We start from the raw sequence: 11,585 nt of genomic DNA on the forward strand, positions 1-11,585 counted from the left end.
GATTCTGTCAACGACCGCATCATCCGGGAGATTAACTCCCAGCTAAGACAAGCGGTTGTGCAACCCAGACATTTTGAGTATGTGCTCGCTGACGGAACTATTCTCCTCCATCTTACAATTGTAGAACTTGTCGGAGACTTCATATCTCTCGACCCGGGCATGAGCTTGGAAAACCATTTTCAGCTCTTGGAACATCTCATATGCTCCGTGTTTCTCAAAACGCTTCTGGAGCCCCGGTTCTAAGTTGTAAAGCATGCCGCACTAAACCAGGGAGTAATCATCAACACGGGACTGCCAAGCGTCCATAACGTCTTGGTTTGCTGGGGGTGGTGCTTCACCTAGCGGTGCTTCAAGGACATATGCTTTCTTGGCAGCTATGAGGATGATCCTCAAGTTCCGGACCCAATCCGTATAGTTTCTACCATCGTCTTTTAGCTTGGTTTTCTCTAGGAACGCGTTGAAGTTGAGGACAACATTCACGTGGGCCATTTGATCTACAAGACATATTGTAAAGATTTTAGACTAAGTTCATGATAATTAAGTTCGTATAATCAAATTATTTAATGAACTCCCACTCAGATAGACATCCCTCTAGTCATCTAAGTGATACATGATCCGATTCAACTAGGCCGTGTCCGATCATCACGTGAGACGGACTAGTCGTCATGGGTGAACATCTTCATGTTGATCGTATCTTCTATACGACTCATGTTCGCCCTTTCGGTCTTCCATGTTCCGAGGCCATGTCTGTACATGCTAGGCTCGTCAAGTCAACCTAAGTGTTTTGCGTGTGTAAATCTGGCTTACACCCGTTGTATGCGAACATTAGAACCTATCACACCCGATCATCACGTGGTGCTTCGGAACAATGGACCTTAGCAACGGTGCATAGTTAGGGAGAACACTTTCTTGAAATTATTGCGAGGGGTCATCTTATTTATGCTACCGTCGTTCTAAGCAAATAAGATGTAAAACATGATAAACATCACATGCAATCAAATAGTGACATGATATGGCCAATATTATTTTGCTCCTTTTGATCTCCATCTTCGGGGCGCCATGATCATCATCGTCACCGGCATGACACCATGATCTCCATCATCGTGTCTTCATGAAGTTGTCTCGTCAACTATTACTTCTACTACTATGGCTAACGGTTAGCGATAAAGTAAAGTAATTGCATGACGTATAAGTTGACACGCAAGTCATAAATAAATTAAGACAACTCCTATGGCTCCTGCCCGTTGTCATACTCATCGACATGCAAGTCGTGATTCCTATTACAAGAACATGATCAATCTCATACATCACATATATCATTCATCACATCCTTTTGGCCATATCACATCACACGACATATGCTACAAAAACAAGTTAGACGTCCTCTAATTGTTGTTGCAAGTTTTTACGTGGATGCTATAGGTTTCTAGAAAGAACGTTTCTTACCTACGCCAAAACCACAACTTGATATGCCAATTTATATTTACCCTTCATAAGGACCCTTTTCATCGAATCCGATCCGACTAAAGTGGGAGAGACAGACACCCGCCAGCCACCTTATGCAACTAGTGCATGTCAGTCGGTGGAACTAGTCTCACGTAAGCGTACATGTAAGGTCGGTCCGGGCTGCTTCATCCCACGATGCCGCTGAATCAAGATAAGACTAGTAACGGCAAGTAAATTGACAAAATCGACGCCCACAACAACTTGTGTTCTACTCATGCATAGAAACTACGCATAGACCTAGCTCTGATACCACTGTGGGGGATCGTAGCAGAAATTTAAAATTTTCTACGCATCACCAAGACCAATCTACGGAGTCATCTAGTAACGAGAGGGAGAGGAGTACATCTACATACACTTGTAGATCGCGAGTGGAAGCATTCAAGAGAACGGGGTTGATGGAGTCGTACTCGTCGTGATCCAAATCACCGATGATCCCAGTGCCGAACGGACGGCACCTCCGCGTTCAACACACATACGGAGCGAGGACGTCTCCCGCGCCTTGATACAGTAAGGAGGAGGGAGAGGTTGAGGAAGAGGGCTCCAACAGTAGCACGACGGTGTGGTGGTGGTGGAGCAGCAGTACTCCAGCAGGGCTTCGCCAAGCTCTTGCGGAGGAGGAAAGGTGTTGGGGAGGGGAGGGGCTGCACCTTGGATGTGTTGTCCAGCCCTCCCCTTTCCCCTCTATTTATAGGGGAAGGAGGAAGGGGGCCGGCCCCCTCTAGATGAGATCTAGGGGGGGCGGCGGCCAAGGGGAGGGGGCTTGCCCCCCAAGCAAGGGGGGCGCCCCCTTTAGGGTTTCCCCCCCAACCCTAGGCGCATGGGCCCAAGGGGGGATGCGCCCAACCCATGTAAGGCTGGTTCCCTTTCCTCTACAACCCATTAGGCCCACCGAGAGAGGTGGCCCCTCCCGGTGGACCCCCGGAACCCCTCCGGTGGCCCCGGTACAATACCGATATGCCCCCGAACCTTTCCGGTGACTGTATGACAACTTCCTACGTATAAATCTTCACCTCCAGACCATTCCGGAACTCCTCATGACGTCCGGGATCTCATCCGGGACTCCGAACAACATTCGGTAATCACATACAAGTCTTCCTAATAACCCTGGTGTCATCAAACCTTAAGTGTGCAGACCCTACGGGTTCGGGAACCATGCCGACATGACCGAGACAACTCTCCGGCCAATAACCAACAGTGGGATCTGGATACCCATGTTGGCTCCCACATGTTCCATGATGATCTCATCGGATGAACCACGATGTCGAGGATTCAAGCAATCCCGTATACAATTCCCTTTGTCAATCGGCACGTTACTTGCCCGAGATTCGATCATCGGTATCCCAATACCTCGTTCAATCTCGTTACTGGCAAGTCACTTTACTCATTCCATAATGCATGATCCCATGACCAACTACTTAGTCACACTGAGCTCATTATGATGATGCATTACTGAGTGGGCCCAGAGATACCTCTCCGTCATACGGAGTGATAAATCCCAGTCTCGATTCATGCCAACCCAACAGACACTTTCGGAGACACCTGTAGTGCACCTTTATAGCCACCCAGTTACGTTGTGACGTTTGGTACACCCAAAGCACTCCTACGGCATCCGGGAGTTGCACAATATCATGGTCTAAGGAAATGATACTTGACATTCAGAAAAGCTCTAGTAGACGAACTACACAATCTTGTGCTATGCTTAGGATTGGGTCTTGTCCATCACATCATTCTCCTAATGATGTGATCCCGTTATCAATGACATCCAATGTCCATGGTCAGGAAAACATAACCATCTATTGATCAACGAGCTAGTCAACTAGAGGCTCACTAGGGACATGTTGTGGTCTATGTATTCACACATGTATAACGATTTCCGGATAACACAATTATAGCATGAACAATAGACAATTGTCATGAATAAGGAAATATAATAATAACCATTTTATTATTGCCTCTAGGGCATATTTCCAACATGATGGTCTTTGTCCCTTATGTGTAGTGCCCGAGTCTAGGAAGAGCATCTTCTTCTCGTGTCCCATCGATCGCTTCCTTTTGAGTTGTGTCCATGAGGCTCTCAGGCGTGAGTGGCAGGCCTCTATCCTGGGGGACTTTCTAGCTGTGCGGGCTCAATGTACCTAAATGAGGAGAAATCTCTTTTGTCTAGTGTTCGCTGTAATGGCGTGGACCTTATGGATCACCAATAGTAGCATGGTTATCGGGAAGGCCCTATTTACGACGTACTATTGACTCTTTTTTTCAAACTAGTGGATTTTATGCAACGGTGGCGGTCGTTGTCTACGCGACGGGACAAGAACTTGGTAGGTGACATGATGGATGGTCTTCAAATAGTTGGTTGGCAGCTCTGGTTGCCTCCCTAATAGTTGACGCCTTGTCATCGTGGAACCGTGTATCAGTTTTTCTTTCGCTTTTGGACATGTTTGTATTTTGGACCACAACAGACTATTTTCTTCTTTTTCTGAACATGTGCTTGTTGTTATATGAATATGTTTGATGTTTTGTTTATGAATCAAGACAAAGGACTGTTTTGAGAGAGTATTCTCGTTCGATGAGAACTCCTGGTTCAGCACTCGCAGACATGTGATCAATTTTGAGATCACAGCAGCTATCAAGCTAGACTTAAGTATCAATTGATATCTCAAACTCATTTTGCCCTATTCACGTTTGTCGGTCAGCTGGCTCCTACCCAAAAAAAAGAGATTAGTGTTGGGGAACGTAGTAATTTCAAAAAAATTCCTATGCACACGCAGGATCATGGTGATGCATAGCAACGATAGGGGAGAGTGTCATCCACGTACCCTCGTAGACCGTTAAGCGGAAGCGTTATGACAACGCGATTGATGTAGTCATACATCTTCACGATCGATCAATCCTCAGTACCGAACGTACGGCACCTCCGTGTTCAGCACACGTTCAGCTCGGTGACGTCCCACAGACTCACGATCCAGTAGAGCTCGGGGAAGAGTTTTGTCAGCACGACGGCGTGGTGACGATGTTGATGAAGCTACCGCAGCAGGGCTTCGCCTAAACACCGCTACAGTATGACCGAGGTGGATTATGGTGGAGGGAGGCACCGCACACGGCCGGGAGAGATCTTTGTGATCAACTTATGTGTCTAGAAGTGCCCCCTGCCCCTGTATATAAAGGAGCAAGGGGGAGGCCCGCCGGCCCTTGTTGGTGCGCCAGGAGGAGGAATCATCCTCCTAGTAGGAGTAGGATTCCTCCCTTTCCTACTCCTACTAGGAGGGGGAAAGGAAGGGGAAGAAAGAGAAGGAAAGGGGGGCGCCCCCCCTCTCCTAATCTAATTCAGACCAGAGGGAGGGGACGCGCTTCCTGCCCCAGGCCGGCCCCTCTCTCTTTCCCTTATGGCCCAACAAGGCCCATTAGCCCCCGGGGGGTTCCGGTAACCCCTCTAGTACTCCGGTAAAATCCCGATTTTACCCAGAACTCTTCTGATGTCCAAATGTAGGCTTCCAATATATCAATCTTTATGTCTCGACCATTTCGAGACTCCTCGTAATGTCCATGATCATATCTGGGACTCCGAACTACCTTTGGTTCATCAAAACATATAAACTCATAAAACCGATCGTCACAGAACTTTAAGCGTGCGGACCCTACGGGTTCGAGAACTATGTAGACATGACCGAGACATGTCTCCGGTCAATAACCAATAGCGGAACCTAGATGCTCATATTGGTTCCTACATATTCTATGAAGATCTTTATCGGTCAAACCGCATAACACTATACGTTGTTCTCTTTGTCATCGGTATGTTACTTTCCCGAGATTCGATCGTCGGTATCCCAATATCTAGTTCAATCTTGTTACCGGCAAGTCTCTTTACTCGTTTCGTAATGCACTATCCCGCAACTAACTCATTAGTTGAATTGCTTGCAAGGCTTATAGTGATGTGCATTACCGAGAGGGTCCGGAGATACCTCTCCGACAATCGGAGTGACAAATCCTAATCTTGATCTATGCCAACACAACAAGTACCATCAGAGACACCTGTAGAGCACCTTTATAATCACCCAGTTACGTTGTGACGTTTGGTAGCACACAAAGTGTTCCTCTGGTATTCGGGAGTTGCATAATCTCATAGTCATAAGAACAGGTATAAGTCATGAAGAAAGCAATAGCAGTAAACAAAAACGATCTAGTGCTAAGCTGACGGAATGGGTCAAGTCAATCACATCATTCTCCTAATGATGTGATCCCATTGATAAAACGACAACTAATGTCTATGGTTAGGAAACTTAACCATCTTTGATCAATGAGCTAGTCAAGTAGAGGCACACTAGTGACACTATGTTTGTCTATGTATTCACACATGTATTATGTTTCCAGTTAATACAACTCTAGCATGAATAATAAACATTTATCATGAAATAAGGAAATAAATAATAACTTTATTATTGCCCCTAGGGCATATTTCCTTCAGTCTCCCACTTGCACTAGAGTCAATAATCTAGATTACACAGTAATTATTTTAACACCCATGGAGCCTTGGTGTTGATCATGTTTTGCTCGTGGAAGAGGCTTAGTCAACGGGTCTGCAACATTCAGATCTGTATGTATCTTGCAAATCTCTATGTCTCCCATCTGGACTTGATCCCGGGTGGAGTTGAAGCGTCTCTTGATGTGCTTGGTTCTCTTGTGAAATCTGGATTCCTTTGCCAAGGCAATTGCACCAGTATTATCACAAAAGATTTTCATTGGACCCGATGCACTAGGTATGACACCTAGATTGGATATGAACTCCTTCATCCAGACTCCTTCATTTGCTACTTCCGAAGCGGAAATGTACTCCACTTCTCATGTAGATCCCGCCACAACGCTCTGTTTAGAACTGCTCCAACTGACAGCCCCACAGTTTAATATAAACATGTATCCGGTTTGCGATTTAGAATTGTCTGGATCAGTGTCAAAGCTTGCATCAACGTAACCATTTACGATGAGCTCTTTGTCACCTCCATAAATGAGAAACAAATCCTTGGTCCTTTTCAGGTACTTTAGGATGTTCTTGACCGCTATCCAGTGATCCACTCCTGGATTACTTTGGTACCTCCCTGCTAGACTAATAGCAAGGCACACATCAGGTCTGGTACACAGCATTGCATACATGATAGAGCCTATGGCTGAAGCATAGGGAACACTTTTCATTTTCTCTCTATCTTCTGCAGTGGTCGGGCATTGAGTCTTACTCAACTTCACACCTTGTAATACAGGCAAGAACCCTTTCTTAGCTTGATCCATTTTGAACTTCTTCAAAACTTTATCAAGGTATGTGCTTTGTGAAAGTCCAATTAATTGTCTTGATCTATCTCTATAGATCTTGATGCCCAATATATAAGCAGCTTCACCGAGGTCTTTCATTGAAAACTCTTATTCAAGTATCCTTTTATGCTATCCAGAAATTCTATATCATTTCCAATCAACAATATGTCATCCACATATAATATTAGAAATGCTACAAAGTTCCCACTCACTTCCTTGTAAATACATGCTTCTCCAAAAGTCTGTATAAAACCATATGCTTTGATCACACTATCAAAACGTTTATTCCAACTCCGAGAGGCTTGCACCAGTCCATAAATGGATCGCTAGAGCTTGCACACTTTGTTAGCTCCCTTTGGATCGATAAAACCTTCAGGTTGCATCATATACAACTCTTCTTCCAGAAATCCATTCAGGAATGCAGTCTTTACATCGGCAATTGCTAACATGATTCAGACGGACTTAAGCATCACTACAGGTGAGAAGGTCTCATCATAGTCAACTCCTTGAACTTGTCGAAAACCTTTCGCAACAAGTCGAGCTTTGTAGACAGTAACATTACCGTCAATGTTTGTCTTCTTCTTGAAGATCCATTTATTCTCGATGGCTTGCCGATCATCGGGCAAGTCAACCAAAGTCCACACTTTGTTCTCATACATGGATCCCATCTCAGGTTTCATGGCCTCAAGCCATTTTGCAGAATCTGGGCTCATCATCGCTTCCTCATAGTTCATAGGTTCGTCATGGTCAAGTAACATGACCTCCAGAACAGGATTACCGTACCACTCTGGTGCGGTTCTTGCTCTGGTTGACCTACGAGGTTCGGTAGTAACTTGATCTGAAGTTTCATGATCATCATCATTAGCTTCCTCACTAATTGGTGTAGGTGTCACAGGAACAGGTTTCTGTGATGAACTACTTTCCAATAAGGGAGCAGGTACTGTTACCTCATCAAGTTCTACTTTCCTCCCACTCACTTCTTTTGAGAGAAACTCCTTCTCTAGAAAGGATCCATTCTTAGCAACAAATGTCTTGCCTTCGGATCTGTGATAGAAGGCGTACCCAATAGTTTCCTTTGGGTATCCTATGAAGACACATTTCTCCGATTTGGGTTCGAGCTTATCAGGTTGAAGCTTTTTCACATATAAGCATCGCAGCCCAAACTTTAAGAAACGACAACTTTGGTTTCTTGCCAAACCATAGTTCATAAGGCGTCGTCTCAATGGATTTTGATGGTGCCTATTTAACGTGAATGCAGCCGTCTCTAAAGCATAACCCCAAAACGATAGCGGTAAATCAGTAAGAGACATCATAGATCACACCATATCTAGTAAAGTACGATTACGACGTTCGGACACACCATTATGTTGTGGTGTTCCGGGTGGCGTGAGTTGCGAAACTATTCCGCATTGTTTCAAATGTAGACCAAACTCGTAACTCAAATATTCTCCTCCACGATCAGATCGTAGAAACTTTATTTTCTTGTTATGATGATTTTCCACTTCACTCTGAAATTCTTTGAACTTTTCAAATGTTTCAGACTTATGTTTCATCAAGTAGATATACCCATATCTGCTCAAATCATCTATGAAGGTGAGAAAATAACGATACCTGCCGCGAGCCTCAATATTCATTGGACCACATACATCAGTATGTATGATTTCCAACAAATCTGTTGCTCGCTCCATAGTTCCCGAGAACGGAGTTTTAGTCATCTTGCCCATAAGGCATGGTTCGTAAGTACCAAGTGATCCATAATCAAGTGATTCCAAAAGTCCATCAGTATGGAGTTTCTTCATGCGCTTTACCCTAATATGACCTAAACGGCAGTGCCACAAATAAGTTGCACTATCATTACCAACTCTACATCTTTTTGCTTCAATATTATGAATATGTGTATCACTACTATCGAGATTCATCAGAAATAGACCACTCTTCAAGGGTGCATGACCATAAAAGATATTACTCATATGAATAGAACAACCATTATTCTCGGATGAATAACCTTCTCGCATTAAACAAGATCCGGATATAATGTTCATGCTCAATGCTGGCATCAAATAACAATTATTTAGGTCTAAAACTAATCCCGAAGGTAGATGTAGAGGTAGCGTGTCGCGGCGATCACATCGACTTTGGAACCATTTCCCACGCACATCGTCACCTCGTCCTTAGCCAGTCTTCACTTAATCTGTAGTCCCTGTTTCGAGTTGCAAATATTAGCAACAGAACCAGTATCAAATACCCAGGTGCTACTGCGAGCTCTGCTAAGGTACACATCAATAACATGTATATCACATATACCTTTGTTCACCTTGACATCCTTCTTATCCACCAAATACTTGGGGCAGTTCTGCTTCCAGTGACCAGTCTGTTTGCAGTAGAAGCACTCAGTCTCAGGCTTAGGTCCAGACTTGGATTTCTTCTCTTGAGCAGCAAATTGCTTGCTGTTCTTCTTGAAGTTCCCCTTCTTCTTCTCTTTACCCTTTTTCTTGAAACTGGTGGTTTTGTTAACCATCAACACTTGATGCTCCTTTTTTATTTCTACCTCCGCAGCCTTTAGCATCGCGATGAGCTCGGGAATTGTCTTATTCATCCCTTGCATATTATAGTTCATCATGAAGCTTTTGTAGCTTGGTGGCAGTGATTAAAGAACTCTGTCAATGACACTATCAACAGGAAGATTAACTCTCAGTTGAGTCAAGTGATTATGATACCCAGACATTTTGAGTATATGCTCACTGACAGAACTATTCTCCACCATCTTCCAGCTATAGAACTTATTGGAGACTTCATATCTCTCAATCCGGGCATTTTCTTGAAATATGAACTTCAACTCTTGGAAGATTTCATATGCTCCATGACATTCAAAACATCATTGAAGTCCCGGTTCTAAGCCATAAAGCATGGCACACTGAACTATCGAGTAGTCATCAGCTTTACTCTGCCAGATGTTCTTAACGTCATCAGTAGCATCTGCAGCAGGCCTGGCACCCAGCGGTGCTTCCAGGACATAATTCTTCTATGCAGCAATGAGGATAATCCTCAAGTTACGGACCCAGTCCGTGTAATTGCTACCATCATCTTTCAACTTTGCATTCTCAAGGAACGCATTAAAATTCAACGAAAAAACAGCACAGGACATCTATCTACAACAACATAGATAAGCAATACACTATCAGGTACTAAGTTCATGATAAATTTAAGTTCAATTAATCATATTACTTAAGAACTCCCACTTAGATAGACATCCCTCTAATCATCTAAGTGATCACGTGATCCACATCAACTAAACCATAACCGATCATCACGTGAAATAGAGTAGTTTTCAATGGTGAACATCACTATGTTGATCATATCTACTATATGATTCATGCTCGACCTTTCGGTCTCAGTGTTCCGAGGCCATATATGCATATGCTAGGCTCGTCAAGTTTAACTCGAGTATTCTGCGTGTGCAAAACTGGCTTGCACCCGTTGTAGATGGACGTAGAGCTTATCACACCCAATCATCACGTGTTGTCTCGGCACGACGAACTTTGGCAACAGTGCATACTCAGGGAGAACACTTTTATCTTGAAATTTAGTGAGAGATCATCTTATAATGCTACCGTCAAACAAAACAAAATAAGATGCATAAAGGATAAACATCACATGCAATCAATATAAGTGATATGATATGGCCATCATCATCTTGTGCTTGTGATCTCCATCTCCGAAGCACCGTCATGATCACCATCGTCACCGGTGCGACACCTTGATCTCCATTGTAGCATGTTGTCGTCTTGCCAACTATTGCTTCTACGACTATCACTACAGCTTAGTGATAAAGTAAAGCAATTACAGGGCGATTGCATTGCATACAATAAAGCGACAACCATATGGCTCCTACCAGTTGCCGATAACTCCGTTACAAAACATGATCATCTCATACAATAAATATAGCATCATGTCTTGACCATATCACATCACAACATGCCCTGCAAAAACAAGTTAGACGTCCTCCACTTTGTTATTGCAAGTTTTACGTGGCTGCTATGGGCTGAGCAAGAACCGTTCTTACCTATGCATCAAAACCACAACGATAGTTCGTCAAGTTAGTGCTGTTTTAACCTTCTCAAGGACCGGGCGTAGCCACACTCGGTTCAACTAAAGTTGGAGAAACTGACACCCGCCAACCATCTATGTGCAAAGCACGTCGGTAGAACCAGTCTCACGTAAGCATACGCGTAATGTCGGTCCGGGTCGCTTCATCCAACAATACCACCGGACCAAAGTATGACATGATGGTAAGCAGTATGACTTGTATCGCCCACAACTTCACTTGTGTTCTACTCGTGCACATAACATCTATGCATAAAACCAGACTCGGATGCCACTATTGGGGAACATAGTAATTTCAAAAAAATCCTACACACACGCAGGATCATGGTGATGCATAGCAACGACAGGGGAGAGTGTCGTCAGTGGCGGAGCCAGGATTTCCGACATGGGTATGCACGGTAAAGATTTTCTTTTTTCTTCACAACAATGTAAGAAATAAAAAAGTTCATGATAATAACAACGAAACTATAAATTATTCTTTGTAGCAATAGTGTCTTGAATAACTCAGTTGCATTGCAACAACGAGGAAAATCAGAAGTTAACTCTACGATCACCTTTTGGAAGCAAGAAATAATGGCATTATGGGCAATCTTACAAATTCAAATGTTCATAATTTAGAAATGTAGATGCATGATATTCACCTTGTTTTTCTGGCACTTCTTCTCGGAGAAATCAAT

Source organism: Triticum aestivum, chromosome 7A (genome assembly GCF_018294505.1).
Source record: "Triticum aestivum cultivar Chinese Spring chromosome 7A, IWGSC CS RefSeq v2.1, whole genome shotgun sequence".
Taxonomy (NCBI): domain Eukaryota; kingdom Viridiplantae; phylum Streptophyta; class Magnoliopsida; order Poales; family Poaceae; genus Triticum; species Triticum aestivum.